A 19,452-nucleotide genomic window follows, 5' to 3' on the forward strand; every position below is an offset into this window, starting at 1 on the left:
GTCAGTGTACAAATAATATAGTGATCACCAGTGACATTATACACAGGAGCTCTGTATTATAGCATATAGCATACAGGTCATGCAACGTTCACCAATGACGTTATACAAAACGAGCATTGTATATATTGTCAGTGTACAGATGATACAGTGATCACTGGTGATATTATATACAGAAGCTCTGTATATTGTGTCAGTGTACAGGCAATACAGGGATCACTAGTGACATTACACACAGGAGCTCTGTACACAGTACACAGTGTCAGTGTACAGGTAACACATTGACTCACCGATGATGTCTCTAGTTGAAGTCCTTCATCTTCATCCAGTGCAGACCACCATCACTTCTTCCAGCCAGGTCTCCTGTCTACAGAAAATAACACAGCTATCTAGAGCACATTGCACAATTTTTCCTCAACTTTTACTCTACGCCAGATGAAGGAAAAAAAGTGACAGTGTCATCCTGCACAGTAACGGGACCTCCCACTCCTCCACTGAAAGCAGTATCCGCAAAAATAAAATACATCAAAGCAGTAATAATATCCCTTAATTAGCCCCTACAGTAATAATGTCCCACATCCTGCTCCCATATGTACTTAATTCAGGGCCCCATGTTTCTCATTCTGGGCCCAACGTGTCTCATTCCTAGCCCCACATGTCTCATTCCTGGCCCCCTGTGTCTCTCCATCCTGCCCCAATGTCTCTACACACTGCCCCCAAGTCTCCACACTGTCCCCATATTTCTCCACCCTGCCTCCCCCCATGTCTTTCCATCCTGCCCCATGTCTCTCCACACTGCCCCGTGTCTCTGCACGCTGCCCAAAAGTCTCTTCATCCTGCCCCCAGTGTCTCTCCATCCTGCCCCAGGGTCTCTCCACACTGCCCTTATGTCTCTCCATACTGCCCCTATGTCTCTCCATCTTGCCCCATGTCTCTCCATACTGCCCTGTGTCTCTCCATCCTGCCCCCCATGTCTCTCCACAGTGCCCTCATAGTGCGGCTTTACAAAAAAAAGGTTTCTCCTTACCTGGCCTAAGTCCAGCAGTGTCCTCTCCCCGATTTATCTGGCGTGGACACGCTGGCGCATGGCAGTGACGTCATATGCCAGTGACATGTGCACTGAAATCATCTGCCGGCCTGTGATACCCTTCCTGCATGGCAATATAGATTTTAACTGAACTTCTGAGGAGGCACGTTCAGCTACTGAACTTGCAGAATCCTGCTGCCCGGTGAGCAGCGGTCCGGGCCCCCTCTGCTCACCGGGCCCCATATGCCAGTAAGGGCAGTAATGCCCTGATGGCGGCACATAGCTCACAGGTAGCAGGATGGTTCAGTGGTTAGGTTTTTTGCATTGAAGTTCTGAGGACTGATTCAAATTTGACCAAAGGCAACATCTTCATAAAGTAAGCATGTTCTCTCTCTGCTTGAATTCATTTCCTTATGTTTCTCCAGTTTCTTTCAAGACTCCAAAAACATATTGTTAGGTTAATTAGTTCTTATGAAATAGACTCTAATGGGTGTCTAAAATATTGAAAATTAAGGTACCGTTACACTAAACGACTTACCAACGATCACGACCAGCGATACGACCTGGCCGTGATCGTTGGTAAGTCGTTGTGTGGTCGCTGGGGAGCTGTCACACAGACAGCTCTCTCCAGCGACCAACGATCAGGGGAACAACTTCGGCATCGTTGAAACTGTCTTCAACGATGCCGAAGTCCCCCTGCAGCACCCGGGTAACCAGGGTAAACATCGGGTTACTAAGTGCAGGGCCGCGCTTAGTAACCCGATATTTACCCTGGTTACCATTGTAAAAGTAAAAAAAAAAACAGTACATACTCACATTCTGCAGTCTGTCAAGTCCCCCGGCGTCCACAGGGTTAAAACTGCATTCGGCAGGAGTGCTGCTAATATGCACGCACTGCTGCCGAGAGCTTCCCTGCACTGAATGTGTCAGCGCCGGCCGTAAAGCAGAGCACAGCGGTGACGTCACCGCTGTGCTCTGCTTTATGGCCGGCGCTGACACAGTCAACCCTGTGGACGCCGGGGGACGTGACAGACATCAGAATGTGAGTATGTAGTGGTTTTTTTTAAACTTTTACAGTGGTAACCAGGGTAAATATCGGGTTACTAAGCGCGGCCCTGAACACTTAGTAACCCGATATTTACCCTGGTTACAAGTGAACACATCGCTGGATCGGCGTCACACACGCCGATCCAGCGATGACAGCAGGTGATCAGCGACCAAAAAAGGTCCTGATCATTCCCATCGACCAACGATCTCCCAGCAGGGGCCTGATCGTTGGTCGCTGTCACACATAACGAGATCGTTAGTGGGATCATTGCTTACGTCACCAAAAGCGTGACGTTGCAACGATATCGTTAACGATATCGTTATGTGTGACTCAGCCTTTAGACTGTAAAGGTACCGTCACACTAAGCGACGCTGCAGCGATACAGACAACGATGCCGATCGCTGCAGCGTCGCTGTTTGGTCGCTGGGGAGCTGTCACACAGACCGCTCTCCAGCGACCAACGATGCCGAGGTCCCCGGGTAACCAGGGTAAACATCGGGTTGCTAAGCGCAGGGCCGCGCTTAGTAACCCGATGTTTACCCTGGTTACCAGTGTAAAATGTAAAAAAACAAACACTACATACTCACCTTCGCGTCCCCCGGCGTCCCCCGGCGTCCTGCACTGACTGAGCGCCGGCCCTAACAGCAGAGCGGTGACGTCACCGCTGTGCTGTACTTTCACTTACGGCCAGCGCTCAGTCAGTGAAGGAAGCGGACAGCGAGGGACGTGTGACAGACATCAGAGGGTGAGTATGTAGTGTTTGTTTTTTTACATTTTACACTGGTAACCAGGGTAAACATCGGGTTACTAAGCGCGGCCCTGCGCTTAGTAACCCGATATTTACCCTGGTTACCATTGTAAAACATCGCTGGTATCGTTGCTTTTGCTGTCAAACACGACGATACACGCCGATCTGACGACCAAATAAAGTTCTGAACTTTAATCAACGACCAGCGATATCACAGCAGGATCCAGATCGCTGCTGCGTGTCAAACACAACGATATCGCTATCCAGGATGCTGCAACGTCACGGATCGCTAGCGATATCGTTTAGTGTGACGGTACCTTAAGCCCCATTGGTTATCTCATTTGTGAGATAAAGTTGTAGATATGTTTAAGAGGGGGCGGTAAAGATAGATTAAACTTTTTCCTGCAGAGCATCTTGAGAAGATGAGCCCTTGTATTTATTGCCTCACTGGTTTTTCCTTTACACTTCTGGAGAAGAGTGCCAATGAAACGAACATTGTTGGATGCTGCAGGTTTATTGACTTTCTGTAGCGACAAAACATTGTCCTTGCTGTGGTCATTTCACAATGCGCCTGCACTTAGTGATGTTACTTTGACTTAGTGAAGGTTGAAAAGCTTTAGGTTTCTTCTTTTTTTACAGTTGTAAAAAAGCCTACAATGGTAAAGCTTTCTATACTCTGCAGTCTACAAGATTTATAAAACCTGCATTAGTATTACTTGGTCAATGTAGGGTGTTTTTAGGTTTAAGGATACCTCTAGAAAGCATTTGATCTGACACCAAAGAGGACTGTAGAGGTGCATGATTATCATGTACTCTATATTGTCAGAAGATAGCCATAGAAATTTAATTTCTTTACAATTGATCCTGTGAAATTGCTTATTGTATGGTGTATCTGGAGCTACACTTTTTACGCTATAGTGATAGCTATGGTTTGTTTTCTTTACTGAGGTTGGATTTAGTAGGCTATACATGTCACTTAAAGGGACAACAGGACTGAATTTTGTCTTATCAGCAAGCATTTGGACAACACAGTACATATGGTAACACGGCACTTCTGGAGTTCAGGTGATCGGATAGGGTGCCACCCCATATGGACAAGTGGAGAATCTGCCTCCAGAGCTTAATTTAAATTACTGGGGTGAGACATGTAGATTAGGAGAGCAGATTGTCAATCATCACATGTCTCACACAGATAACGTTCCCCTTTTTGTTTTTATTTTTCCATTTAAAATAAGCTCTGGAGGCAGATTCTCAGGGAGAGCTATGTTCGGCCCATAGATCTTAACAACTCATTTGCATATTAAGAAAAGCATGGATTTCTCAGGAATAAAACATCAAACTACAGATTTCAAGGTATAATTTTATTTAATTTCCTATAACCTGCATGCCCATATAGACGGCTTAGGAAGGTTGATCCTACTGACAGATTTCCTTTAAGAGTTTACCTTACCATAGACAGAATCAAATCGTAGCATAAAATGTCGGTATAAGTTTACAGAGGTCACAGAAAAACCCAGAGGCATCCAATATATTTATATCATCCGAGTGCGTGTGTGGGTAACATTTATATAATATAGCACAGTGTAGTGTGTAATGTTTACAATGATACAATATTGCACTTTGATTGGTTCTTTTTTTGTAGTGTGTTTTTTAGTGTGTAGTATGCTTTATTTGTCACCTACTGTGTCCAAAAAATAGGACATTGCTGAACATTATTTTGTAGATTAAGCAGCTAAATATATTTGAAGCAGTGTTGTATATCTGCCATTAGCACAGGGTGTCCGTATATGTAGTCTTACTGTAATGTTACACTTACTACAGAAATAAAAAAATGTAGGTCTCCAGTAAGCATTTGGCTGAATTCTCCAAGGAAGAACCTGGGCGCTTGCATTAGAGTTTATTGGTTTAGCTCCTAAGAGAGAGAGTATCATGGTTAAGTAGATTTTATGAAAGCAGAGCTGGAGCGCACGTCTTTATTTAACATACACTTTCATCTTTTCAATCTCTATTATTTGTTTTGTTTACAAAGAAATTGCATTAAATACTTCCTTTGTCAGGAATGGCTTCTAAGAGGTGCTCCATGTGATGTGAAGGAGCTCTGAGGATAAGCCGTGCTCGCTGATTGGACTGTGAGAACGGATCCATCTTCGCAGCGTCCACGTGCCGCAATTAAATACATAAAATCTGTCGCCTTCCAATTTCTTCCAACATTCTGTGCCATTTGGGAGTTGTAAATCGGTGGAGGAATATGATGACAGATTTTATTTTTCTACCATAAGGCTGAGTACAAATATGGAGCATACGTGACATATTCCCATTATAATCCTTGAATATAAAGTATACATTTGTTGGCACCTTATGGTGTGACACTGATGGCCATTAATACACAGAGCTTCTGCTAGATCTTGGTTCCCGAGGCTCCCACCATATATCATTCTAGCCGATGGCAGTAATGGATAGAGGAACAGGAAACTTCCTACTTAAGCTCCCATCTACAACATAAACAATGGACATAATGTTGCGGCTATGGATTATAGCATTCATTTCATCAAGAGGTGCTTTGTGCTTCACTTGTGTAGATGCTTGTCATATGCCACGGTCGAATATGATGTCAATGAAATCATTTCACTCCGCACTCACTCTGCTATGTGCGTAGTTTAATGCTCTGGCCTCCAAGTGGCTATAAGATAATCTAAATAATTCTATTAGTGATGGAAACGTTATAAGAATGTACCTAGCACTGTCATTGCTGGATCATACATGATAAATGGGTGTATGTCTACACATGTCCAGGCCTGATGCAATACCCAGTGCTGTACAGTGTTTTCCATTCCAACTGCATCAACACTAGAGATCCATAAATCCACTATCAACCTAACTCCGCTGTACGCTCTTAAGAATTTAAAGGAATTGTCCACCCAGTGTGGCTTGGAAAAATAAATATATACTTGTTTACCTTTACTCTGCCCATGGAGACCTGGTGGTCATTGCTAGGGAGGAGTTTATCAAATATTCTTGAAAAAACATTGATTTTACTGGCCTGGTGCTATGATTAATAATGCTGTATAACTATTTAAAAAAGATTTCCTCTCTTTTAATAAAATTAGTGTGTTATGTCCAGCTAGAGACTGAGAGAGCTGTCAATTTTAATAGCAAACAAGTGAAACTTCGAAAAGGAAGTACCCAACCATATTAACACGGATTTTCTAAGTAAGTACACCAGTGTCACCAGGACAAAGATTTTATTTAAAAATATGTATAGTTTGTACTGTGAGACATGATGACAGATCCTCTTCAGCGCATCAAGAAGAGATTTCCTTGTGATCAGGGGAAGAGTATGTACAACCTGAGTAGCCGCACTGGGGCTCAAGAAGTAAGAGGGTGCACTGCCACCTCTAAAGCACGTGGAATTGTGAATTATGATGAGATATTGGGCTGACAAGGGTCCTTATAAATTTCTTACACAGGGACCCACTTTTGTCTGTGTCCGCCACTGCTTGTAATACTATAGCTGATGAGTCATAGTCACATGACATTGCTATAACTATCATGATGCTTCATTAAGACATGAAGGCCAAGGTAATGTCAGTATTGTATAGCTGAAATATTTTAGTTTCTTACAGAAGACACAGTAAAGGATTTTTTTTAGAACCCTATAATATTTGTTCGTGCAGATACTTCCATTTGGGCAATTAGCTGATAGGCAGGTGCAATTAATGGAACCCTATTATTAGCGCCCTGTATTAAAGAGAGGTCGTCTGTTCACAAAACTCCTGAATAGCGGGCATAGCCAGTCATTTGGCTGAAAAACAAGACTAGGTAGTGAAGTCTCTGATTAGGGTTTATTATATTTATTTAGCATGTTTCTATTTATTTTCACTTTATGTTATTGATATGTTTATCTAGTGATGAGCGAAATTACTCGTTACTCGAGATTTCTCGAGCATGCTCGGGGGTCCTCCGAGTATTTGTAAGTGCTCGGAGATTTAGTTTTTATTGCCGCAGCTGAATGATTTACATCTGTTAGCCAGCATAACTACATGTGGGGATTCCCTAGCAACCAGGCAACCCCCACATGTACTTATGCTGGCTAACAGATGTAAATCATTCAGCTGCGGCAAGAAAAACGAAATCTCCGAGCACTAAAAAATACTCGGAGGACCCCCGAGCATGCTCGGGAAATCTCGAGTAACGAGTATATTCGCTCATCACTAGTTATATCCACTTACTTTTTACATTAGGCCATATCAATTCTTGAGGGACATGTCTTGCTTTTCTTCAATATGCTCATCTTATCAGTACTTTTTCTCACTCAGTTCCCAGAGCAGTGTGATGCAGCAACCATTAGAGGCAATTAATTTTTATGATCTCTGTATGTCAGTCCTGTAACAAGTGAAGTTCAATCAAATTGCTAAGGAGCACTACAAGCTCAAATTGAGTCACTGGGCCAGATGACAGCTACATCAAAGCCGGGGCACTGAGGTTCCCATGTTAACAGTTTATTTGTATGCAGTTATGAGAGGGTTTCTCTAAGGCTCACGGCTGGAGAAAGGTGCTACAGTCTACGGTTCTATATTTTTACTCATTGTGTAAGATTGATACATTCTGATCTGATTCTACTCTGACGCAGTTGGAGCTATGATTGGTGAATACTGTGTTTCCCCAAAAATAAGACAGGGTCTTATATTATTTTTTTCTCCAAAAGATGGGTTAGGGCTTATTTTCAGAGAATGTGTTATTTTTTTCCATGAATAACAATCCACATTTATTCTTGAACAAAAATATCAAATATAATTATGTCATCACGCAAAGCACATATGTATACACACACATACTTTACATACCAGCTTAGTTCCTATAGACTCCCAATTAAAAGACCTTTGGTGGCATGGCCTGGATGTCACTAATGATCCTTAAGCAGTCTTAGGATCGGAATATAAATGCTGGGAGGCCCTAAGAATGTGGTCGCCCTGTTCAATTGCCCATTTCCATCCCTCCTAACGTCGGCTCTGACTGTAATTAGGGCTTATTTTTGAAGCAATTCTTGTATTTCAAGCATACTTACGGCTTTCTTAAAGAGCTAGTCCCATGAGGAAAACCTGAGATTATATTTCTAAATAAGTAGAAACAAGACAGTTTTAATTAAGACCTATTGCAAAGTTGTTTTATTTTTCATTTTGGAGGCAAAGTAATAGTAAAAATTAGTTTAGTGGGAAATATATATATATATATATATATATATATATATATATATATATATATATATATATATATATATATTAATAACGAGACTAGTCAAAAATGCTGACAAGTCTTCTTCAGTGGTCCCAATAGTTTTGAGTAGCCTTATTGTGTCACCTTTCCATGGAATCTCTGACTTGTAACTTAGATAACGGCACTTTCTGCTTAGATATCAGTATCTGAAATGTACTGGTCACACCGGCAACTAGGAATTGATATCACAAATAGAAAACTCTTCCTGTAAGTCATGCAGCCCTCATCCGGGAAACCCTTGGGTTTTCAATGTTATTTCCTGCCAGTTTGTGGTTACCAAGTCTATGGCTAGCTCCAATGTACCAGTGTGATATGCAGATACAGAGCTGGAGATACATTACAAAATCATGATAAAGGGAAGTTCTGAAAAAAAAAAAAAAAAAAAAAAAGTAGGTAAAAAACCTAAGGAAATTCTGGAAAAAAAACAACAAGAAACGCCATCAAAATTTTAATGATATGTTCTATAGGTTGAAAAGGACACTTGTCCATTTAATTCAGTCTTTCACAGACCAAGTTGTTTAATCTGGACATTAAATGTTTGAGTCCTTCATTTTGTAACTTAAAGGTGTTATCCTATGAAAAAATCTAGATAGATGATAACTTGCTGATGGGAGGGTGTACCACCACTGATTGGCAGATTGGGGAACTTTTATTCTCGACAGATGTTTGACCACTGACCCATTCATTCTCCATGGGGCTGCGGGAATGAATGTAGTACTAGGCAGCCACATAAGGAATGGGTGGCGCACAGGCCGCACATATGCACTACCACTCTGTTATAGCAGGAATAAAAGTTCCCTATTCTGCCCGTGGTAAGACTTCAATGACCATCCATCCTGTGGATAAGTGATAACTTGTTTTCATCATTCAACCCCTTTAAACAGTGTCATATACAGTACAGACCAAAAGTTTGGACACACCTTCTCATTTAAAGATTTTTCTGTATTTTCATGACTATGAAAATTGTACATTCACACTGAAGGCATCAAAACTATGAATTAACACATGTGGAATTATATACTTAACAAAAAAGTGTGAAACAACTGAAATTATGTCTTATATTCTAGGTTCTTCAAAGTAGCAACCTTTTTGCTTTGATGACTGCCTTGCATACTCTTGGCATTCTCTTGATGAGCTTCAAGAGGTAGTCACCGGGAATGGTCTTCCAACAATCTTGAAGGAGTTCCCAGAGATGCTTAGCACTTGTTGGCCCTTTTGCCTTCACTCTGCGGTCCAGCTCACACCAAACCATCTCGATTGGGTTCAGGTCTGGTGACTGTGGAGGCCAGGTCATCTGGCGTAGCACCCCATCACTCTCCTTCTTGATCAAATAGCCCTTACACAGCCTGGAGGTGTGTTTGGGGTCATTGTCCTGTTGAAAAATAAATGATAGTCCAACTAAACGCAAATGATGGAATAGCATGCCGCTGCAAGATGCTGTGGTAGCCATGCTGGTTCAGTGTGCCTTCAATTTTGAATAAATCCCCAACAGTGTCACCAGCAAAGCACCCCCACACCATCACACCTCCTCCTCCATGCTTCACTGTGGGAACCAGGCATGTAGAGTCAATCCGTTCACCTTTTCTGTGTCGCACAAAGACACAGTGGTTGGAACCAAAGATCTCAAATTTGGACTTATCAGACCAAAGCACAGATTTCCACTGGTCTAATGTCCATTCCTTGTGTTCTTTAGCCCAAACAAGTCACTTCTGCTTGTTGCCTGTCCTTAGCAATGGTTTCCTAGCAGCTATTTTACCATGAAGGCCTGCTGTACAAAGTCTCCTCTTAACAGTTGTTGTAGAGATGTGTCTGCTGCTAGAACTCTGTGTGGAATTGACCTGGTTTGTAATCTGAGCTGCTGTTAACCTGCGATATCTGAGGCTGGTGACTCGGATAAACTTATCCTCAGAAGCAGAGGTGACTCTTGGTCTTCCTTTCCTGGTGCTATCCTCATGTGAGCCAGTTTCTTTGTAGCACTTGATGATTTTTGCCACTGCACTTGGGGACACTTTCAAATTTTCCCAATTTTTCGGACTGACTAACCTTCATTTCTTAAAGTAATGATGGCCACTCATTTTTCTTTACTTAGCTGATTTTTTCTTGCCATAATACAAATTCGAACAGTCTATTCAGTAGGACTATCAGCTGTGTATCCACCAGACTTCTGCACAACACAACTGATGGTCCCAACCCCATTTATAAGGCAAGAAATCCCACTTATTAAACCTGACAGGGCACACCTGTGAAGTGAAAACCATTCCCGGTGACTACCTCTTGAAGCTCATCAAGAGAATGCCAAGAGTGTGCAAAGCAGTCATCAAAGCAAAAGGTGGCCACTTTGAAGAACCTAGAATATAAGACATAATTCCACATGTGTTAATTCATAGTTTTGATGCCTTCAGTGTGAATGTACAATTTTCATAGTCATGAAAATACAGAAAAATCTTTAAATGAGAAGGTCCATACTTTTTAGGTGCAAAATCTGCATAATATTTTACCAAATCTCAACCACATGCTGCACAAAAAATTGATTTTAAATCTGCAGCATGTCAATTTATGCAAAGAGTTAAAAAATCAGTAGCAAATGTGCAGCAAATTCATTGGCAGACATATAACTCATGGAGATTTTGCTGCAGATTAAAGGGACTCTGTCTGCACTGATTGACTGTACAAACCAAGTACAGGTATTCGGTGCTTCACGGCGTGGCCAAATGTTTAACTACATCTTCCCACCTACTTGTTTTCCATCTATCTCTGCTCTTCTTTGGCTTTATGAAGCCAGATCTGTCACTCAACACCGAGGGGGGTGGGAAAAGATGGAAAACAAGCAGGTGGGAAGGTTTATTTAAATATTTGGAAACGCCTTAGTGCACCGAGCGCCTGTACTTGGTTTGAACAGTCATCCTGTGCTGACAGAGTCCCTTTAAGGTTAGTGGTCACACCAGCGTATTTTCTCTCATCCGAGCAAATCGGGTCGATTGTTCAAAACACACTCTGATCAGAGCCCGATCAGAGTGTGAGCATAGTGTGATCTGATTTTCTCAGATGAGGATAAGATGGAAAAAATAATTCTCCCATCTTCTCCATTCTGTCAGTCCGTGAAAATCGGACTGCATTCAAATGTCACCCGAGTGCAGTCCGATGATTCCCACATTGGCCAAGAGTGATCCGATTATCTGACCCAACTTTGGCTTGCTGTGATTTTTTTCCTTGGACCGTCTCTATCCCAGGAAAGAGTCAGACATGTGTATGGCCCCATAGCATAACATTGGTCTAAGTGCGATCAGTTGTTTTGTCGAATTACACTCAAACCAAAAATACTATTGTCTGCACAAGCCCTAATTGTGTATTTTTTTCTGCTAAATCTAAATTTATGCATTTTGTGGACTTAAAGCATGACAATTTCTGGACGGGTCATTAATTTTGTCTAACTTAGTATGGGGAAAGAGATTTAGGTCACTGTGCCATAGTCCTGAAGTCCCATGTAAACTCCCATCATCATGAGCTGGCAACCTCAGCCCTTCTCTATCTGACAATTCTGCATTTACTACAGCCAGAAATGCAATATATTTTGGAGACAATGACACCATAGTATAAATCGCCCAATTCTACATCAAACAAAGAAGACACAAATAATCAAATCTTCAAAGCGTGAATCAGGTGAATTCTTTTCTATCTCCTCCGATCTGTGTTATCTCTTCAGCACTGAAATTAAACCTATGGGTTAAGTGACTGTTACACACAATTTTGATAAACTGAAGGTGGAATTCAACATTTCTTGCATGAATGGCTGTATAATGTGGCAATAGCTGTGAGAAAAAGAGGAACTCGGCATCTAAGACCAAACACAATGGAAATGCAATGAATCGGAATGGCTCACAGATCATAGCAGCATCAGAATTTCCAGCAAGGAAAATCTTTTCATGGTGAATTAAGTGGTGGAGGAAGAAAAATGGTGATGAAAAAAAAAAAAAAGGTAGGCTCAGATCACAAACGCTCGACTTAGGCCTCACTGCTAAAGATTTAAGAACCTTAGCTAACACCGCGCAGAATAGAATGTGGAAAATTGAATTTACTCAACAATTAAGCATTGAATTAATCTACATCCCGGCTCAGTAGAAACGTGTGTGCAAGGGGGGCACATGGTGTGGGGGTGGCGTGATATGGAACAAAACCGAATAAATCATCCCAGCTCATTAAAACATAGTGAATATATCATGTTTGTGGTCTATAGTTCTGCCCCAACCTCTCCTGAATTGCACCCATAATCAGATTAATCAACACATTTTCGCCGGGTTCGTCGGCCGCTCTATATTTTAGCTTGTTATCTGCAGATTTTCTATTAATTACAAGTCAGATCAGCAGCCGACAATAGTAGTGAGGGACAACACAAATAGAATGAGAATGCCCCGGAGATGTCACTCCTAAGATCTGATGCATCCCAGAACTCCCACGGGTTCACTGCAGCCTCCCACAAGCCTTGCTGGTCTTTTGTTCAATTACAGTTAATGCAATAGTTTGCCATTTTCTTCTTCTAATTATATTTTCAAGTGGGATTTGTAGCACATAGAAAAACATCCTTTTACATGTTGAGGCACCAGGGCTTTGTGCCTGGCATTGTCTGTCCCCTGGGCGCTGTACCATTCTCTCTGCAGTGCTCTGAATAAACAAGTCCTAAAAGCTGCAGTTGTACAATCTGAAAATTTATGCATTAACCGTTTGCATTCATGGCATGTGTTCCACATTACCCACTTACAGCATTCTTCTGGCATGTTGGAGACTGCATATTTGTTTAAAAAAAAAAAAAAAAAAAAAAAGCGTTTCTCCCACAGTTCACACATCTTTTTACCAGTCACTGAATCACTAATACAATTGACAGTGTTTAGAATACCCTTGATAGTTGCCTTGCTTTAGTGTGAGGGGTTTTTTTTTCTTTTTCTTGCTGGCATGGAATCCAAGTAAAAGCACTGAGCAGTTTGACATATAAAAAAAAATGAATAAATAAAAAGATTTTTCAGCTGAGCTTGTCTTCAATTAAAGAGACAATAGAGCTATTGCATTTTCCACAGTCTATTCCCTTCTGTTATCAGCCATATTAGGTCTCATTCAGATGTCAGTGTTTTTCTCGTATGCAAAAAAATGGTTTTGGTGTCATCAGTGTTTTGGATCCAAGTTTCAACAGAGTTTGGTCCATGTGTCCGTTTTTACCATCAGTGCTTCAATTTTTACCATCAGTGTGTCATCCATGTGTCCATTTTTACTATAAGACCGGGGTCACACTTGCGAGTGTGATGTGAGAAACTAGTGTGAGTCTCTCGCATCAATACCCGGCACTGCCGCCGGCACTCAGACCGTAGCATGCGGCTGCATAGAAATACATGAAGCAGCACGCTCCAGTCCGAGTGCCGGTGGCAGTACCGGGTATTGATGCGAGAGATGCGTGAGTTTCTCACATCACACTTGCAAGTCTGTCCGTTTTTACCATCAGTGTGTCCCTTTTTACAATCAGACCAGCAGTATGTCCATTTTAACCATTAGTGCATCATCTGAGTGCCCGTTTTTACCAACAGTGTGTCATCTGTGTGACCGTTGTTACCATCGGTGTGTCTGTTTTTACCATCAGTGTGTCATATGTGTCCGTTTCTACCATCAGTGTGTCAAATGTGTCTGTTTTTACCATCAATGTGTCATATGTGTCCGTTTCTACCATCAGTGTGTCAAATGTGTCCATTTCTACCATCAGTGTGTCATCCGTGTTTTTAACGCATGGATAAATAAAAAGTTACCAAACTTCTCTATAGCTTCAAGAGTCAAATAAGGCAGCACACTGATAATAATAATCTTTATTTTTATATAGCACTAACATATTCCGCAGCGCTTTACAGTTTGCATATATTATCAAATTCCTTATCAGTATGTCTTTGGAATGTGGGAGGAAACCCACGTAAACACGGGGAGAACATACAAACTCCTAGCAGTTGTTGTCCAAGGTGGGATTAGAACCCAGCACTGCTAGGCTGCAGTGCTAACCACTGAGCCAACCGTGCTGCCACTGATGCCATCTGTGTGCCGTGGTTATTTTCACAGACCCATACACATGTACTGGCACTTTTCATCTGTGAGCCGGGAAAAAACACGAACATGTTAATAGCAGCATATATTATAATGGTTACATGTATTATCCGTGAAAAAACGGTTAGAACACATGCGTGAAACACGGACTTCTGAATGAAGCCTTAGGATGAGGACAGGGTGACTTTAGTGTATTGTGAGACATTTGATCATTTTTTTGTCTTGTTTTTCTTTTTTGCGCCAGGTTCATTAAATTGAGTGCACAATGATTGCTTCTCCCTTTTTTTTTTTTGGCACTTTTCAGAGGATCGGTGTTTGGTCAGTGTTTTTTCACACATAAATTAATTCCAAAGCTTCTTCTATCCCTTGCAATGATAAACATGAACAGCACAGGGATGGCACATGGATGCCATCCCTGTGCTGCCCTTGCTTTTCACGGACACATAGACTGGTATTGGCAGTTTTCATTCGTGCTGTCAGTAATAAATGGATATGTCTCTGTGAGATTTGCATGGAACCACAATTCCCCAAAAAATACGGACATGTGATCTGCTCAACAGACAATAATGGGTACATGTTGTATACTTAAAAAAAACACCGATAGAACATGTATGTGAAATACAGATGTCTGAATGAGCCCTTAGGCCGGTTTCACACGTCAGTGATTCCGGTACGTGAGGTGACAGTTTCCTCACGTACCGGAGACACTGACACACGTAGACCCATAAAAATCAATGCATCTGTGCAGATGTCATTGATTTTTTGCGGACCGTGTCTCCGTGTGCCAAACACGGAGACATGTCAGTGTTCGTGGGAGCGCACGTTTTACACGGACCCAATAGAGTCAATGGGTCCGCGTAAAACACGGACCTCACACGGACATTCTCCGTCTGGGGTCCGTGTGCGTGCAGGAGACAGCGCTACAGTAAGCGCTGTCCCCCCCACATGGTGCTGAAGCCGGTATTCATATCTTCCCTGTAGCAGCGTTTGCTATAGAGAAAATATGAAGAATAGTGTTTAAAATAAAGATCCATGTGTCCGCCGCCCCCCCACCCCCTGTGCGCCCCCCCGCTGGTCAGAAAATACTTACCCGCTCCCTCGCTCCTTCCTGGTCTGGCCGCGCCTCCTACTGTATGCGGTCACGTGGGGCCGATCATTTACAATCATGAATAGTCGGCTCCGCCCCTATGGGAGGTGGAGCCACATATTCATGACTGTAAATGATCGGGCCCACGTGACCGCATGCAGGAGAAGCCGCGGCCAGACCAGGAAGCAGCGAGGGAGGCGGGTAAGTATTTTCTGACCAGCGGGGGGGGCGCACAGGGGGTGGGGGGGCGCCGGACACATGGATCTTTATTTTAAACACTATTCTTCATATTTTCTCTACAGCAAACGTTGCTGCAGGGAAGATATGAATCGCAGCTTCAGCACCATGCAGAGTGGGTACCACACGCTCCGTGTGGTACCCACTCGCCATACGGGCGGCACACGTGTGCCGCACGTATGGCCTCCGTGAGTTCCCAGGCACACGGACACGGATAACTCCGGTACCGATTTATTCCGGTACCGGAATTATCTGGACGTGTGGGACAGCCCTAAATAAGCTTTAAAATACTAGAAAATGTGATTTCATGCACCACTTTTTCAGCATTTCAAAATAATAAATAAGGAATAGGATAAATAAAAGTAACAAAACACCGGTGACAACAAGGAAAATAAAAGGCACAATTAAAATAATGAATAAAGTGCAAATTAACAAGTCACTAACACAACTATTTTTACTCCAGAAAAAAAGGAGCAAAAGTAGTGAGGAGTCAGCAGCAGTCCTTTTCAAACCCTTGAGGGATCGTTCCCATGTTGTGGTGCGGTATGCAGGAAAAGCTGTAGCTACACGTGGTGGGCAAAGTTTATTTATTGAGTGATAATTGGTTGCACGATTTTGTGGGTAAGGTTGGGTTGACATGAGTGACAGTGTGCTGCAATGTGTGCCTGGAAAAGCATAAATTGTCACGGTACAATTTTTGGCTGCAGCTTTACTATCTTATCTACAGAATACTAATTGAAAATTTGAGATATTTGGCCACTGACCATATAATGGGTATGTTGGCTTTGGCAGGAAAAAATAAGGTTTGGGCTGTTTAATTTCAACCGATCATTTTGTTCTCACTGGAAATAAGCAAAACCATAAGTGAATTATTCCCCTCAGAAATAATAGATGCTCCTCTGAGATGAGCATGCATGTGTAATGGGGAGTGGGTAAGTGTAGCTGGGGTATGGAGCAACACCCTATCCATCAATGTCTCCTGTTGGGGCACATAAGGTTTGGCATGTGGGATTTTTAAATTGCTTAAGTTTGGGACTACACGGTGACTTTGGTCAGAACACAGGTCACACGGCCAAACAACGCTCTATGTTGATACTACATTGCAGCATCATGCAGGTGAATGGTGTCACATTGTGTCAATTGTCACTAGAAAGTTGAGAAAAATCCAAATGGTTCTGACTTTTTGCTACTTGATTATCATTATCACAGAAAGTTGCCGCTGTCAACGCGACCTCGTTCACCTGCATGATGCTGCAGTGTAGCAGCCGCAAGCTTTAAGTAATTTAAAATCCGACATGCCAAAGCCTATCTGCTCCAATAGGAGACATTGATGGACAAAGGTGCTGCCCCATGCACCCACCTATTCTTCTTGACTCCCCAATACACATTCACGCTCGGCTCAGTGGGATGAGCATGATTTCTGAAAGGGGAGAGGGGAATAAGTTGTTGCAAGATACCTTGGGAGGAATTGGGGCACTTAATTCCACTGAGAACAAAATGTTAAAATAAACAGCCCAAACCATTTTTTCCCTGAAATCTACCATCAGCCAAAAATTAGACCCCAGCCTATACACATTAGATGGTTTGACCGATCGTTCAGTTAACCATTATCTCATTCGTCTCCCTCATACAAAAGGAGCGTTCACTTGGCCGAGCGCTTCTATGTTCTCTATGAGAAAGCTACCAAAAAACATCTCTGTCGGTGGCTTAATTCCAGCGGAAAATTATTGATTGACAGTCCGAAATTGGACATTTCCGGTCAACATCTTTCCCAACAGTCAGTTGGCTGGCACCCCCCATTCACACAAAAGTTTAGTCTAATGTGTAAGGGTACTGTCACACAGTGGCACTTTGATCGCTACGACGGTACGATCCGTGACGTTGCAGCGATATCCATACGATATCGCTGTGTCTGACACGCTACTGCGATCAGACATCACGCTGAGAATCGTACGTCGTAGCAGATCGTTTGGAACTTTCTTTCGTCGCTTGATCACCCGCTGTCATCGCTGGATCGTTGTGTGTGACACCGATCCAGCGATGTGTTCGCTTGTAACTAGGGTAAACATCGGGTAACTAAGCGCTGGGCCGCGCTTAGTAACCCGATGTTTACCCTGGTTACCAGCGTAAACGTAAAAAAAACAAACAGTACATACTCACATTCCGGTGTCCGTCCCCCGGCGTCTCAGCTTCTCTGCACTGTGAGCGCCTGCCAGCCGGAAAGCGAGCACAGCGGTGACGTCACCGCTCTGCTTTCCGGCCGCTGTGCTTACACAGTGCAGAGAAGCAGAACGCCGGGGGACAGGCACCGGAATGTAAGTATGTACTGTTTTTTTTTTTACGTTTACGCTGGTAACCAGGGTAAACATCGGGTTACTAAGCGCGGCCCTGCGCTTAGTAACCCGATGTTTACCCTGGTTACCCGGGGACTTCGGCATCGCTCCAGCGCCGTGATTGCAAAGTGTGACCGCAGTCTACGACGCTGGAGCGATAATCATACGACGCTGCGACGTCACGGATCGTGCCGTCGTAGCGTCCAAAGTGTCACTGTGTGACAGTACCCTTAGAGGGGCTTAATTGTTTGTTAATCCAAGAGATAAAGTACAATAAGAAGAGTCTGGCAGTTTCTTATCCTCCCTTCCTTACATACGTTCTTGACCACCAAATTTATCCTAGCTAATAGTGCAGCCAGTGATAATTTAGCCGGATCATACAACCATAGATGCTCTCATCTGAGAGAATTGGGACAATTATGAAAATGACACTCTGATCAGAGTGTGATTCGATTCTCTTGGGTGCGGAGAAGATGGAGAAAGCAATTCCAAAGAATTTTAGAATGCTAGTGTTGAAAGGGACCTCTGGGGTCATCGTGTCCAACCCACTGCTCAATGCAGGATTCACTAAACCATCTCAGACAGATGTCTGTCCAGCCTCTGTTTGAAGACTTCTCCATCTTCTCCATTCTGTCAGTCCGTAGAAATAGGACCACACTAAGATGTCATCCGAGGGCAGGCCAAAGTTGACTTGCATGTCCGAGTGTGATCTGAATATCAGATCAAAGTCAGACATGCTGTCATAGAAAAACATTGGTCTGAGAGCGATCCGATGTTTTTCGGCTTGCACTCGGAATAGAAATTTGCAATGTGAATGAGTCCTAACCCTCAGTAATAAATATAGGGAGATCATAATAACCTCTGCCCCTGTTTAGTAGAGGCCCCTAGGCAACTGCCCTGTTACTCTTTGAAGCTGACCTATAATAACAGGTAATGCACCTTTTAACTATAAATGACTCCTTCATCAGACATTACATCTATACTTCCTGATTGATAGATTAATTTGCCATGTATGGGAGCCGATACTAAGAATTACAGTCTTCATTATGCATGCATGCACTGGGTAACCACGCATGGCCTATAGCTATATTTAGAAGTAATTACTAAAAGGCTAATTAAAACTTTTCTAATGATAAAAGGAGGCTCGGGAGGAGTGTTTTTGTCAGGATTGTTGTTTTTTTCTTTTTTTGTAAGAATTTAATTTACAGCCAATTTTTCCTATCTGAATGTTACTTTTGAAATTCGCCCTGTGATAAGGACTAACATCTGTTTTCTGTTGAATACTACAAGGAGGCTCTGCATGGGGCTGAGTGTACATAGACCATGTGAAGCCATTGTTGTTCCCTTCTTTTTTGTCCTCTTGCCTAGTCCATTTGCCACATACCATCCGGCAAACAGCTGACACCTATCGGCTATTGTGGAGCCCGGGCCTTATTGTGTCTAGGGCTCTTCTACGCTTGTCCTGTGCGATGTATCAGAGGCTAAGACTATATAAATGGCAGAATCAAAGACCACTCTCATTTCTGCATTCGCAGAGTAACAGACTGTTACGCCAGAGGGTCTGATGCTGCTAAATATATAATCAGAATCTAGACGCCGTTATTTGCCTTTTTCTCGGGAATGTTTGTG

General features: G+C 42.7%; 1 protein-coding gene across 4 annotated transcripts in view; it reads left to right on the top strand.

The window, feature by feature from the left end:
* Window positions 1-19,452, top strand: part of MEIS1 (Meis homeobox 1) — a 197,586-nt gene that overhangs the window by 21,928 nt on the left and 156,206 nt on the right. The window lies entirely within an intron of this gene.

This window comes from Ranitomeya variabilis, chromosome 2, assembly GCF_051348905.1.
Source record: "Ranitomeya variabilis isolate aRanVar5 chromosome 2, aRanVar5.hap1, whole genome shotgun sequence".
NCBI classification, from domain to species: domain Eukaryota; kingdom Metazoa; phylum Chordata; class Amphibia; order Anura; family Dendrobatidae; genus Ranitomeya; species Ranitomeya variabilis.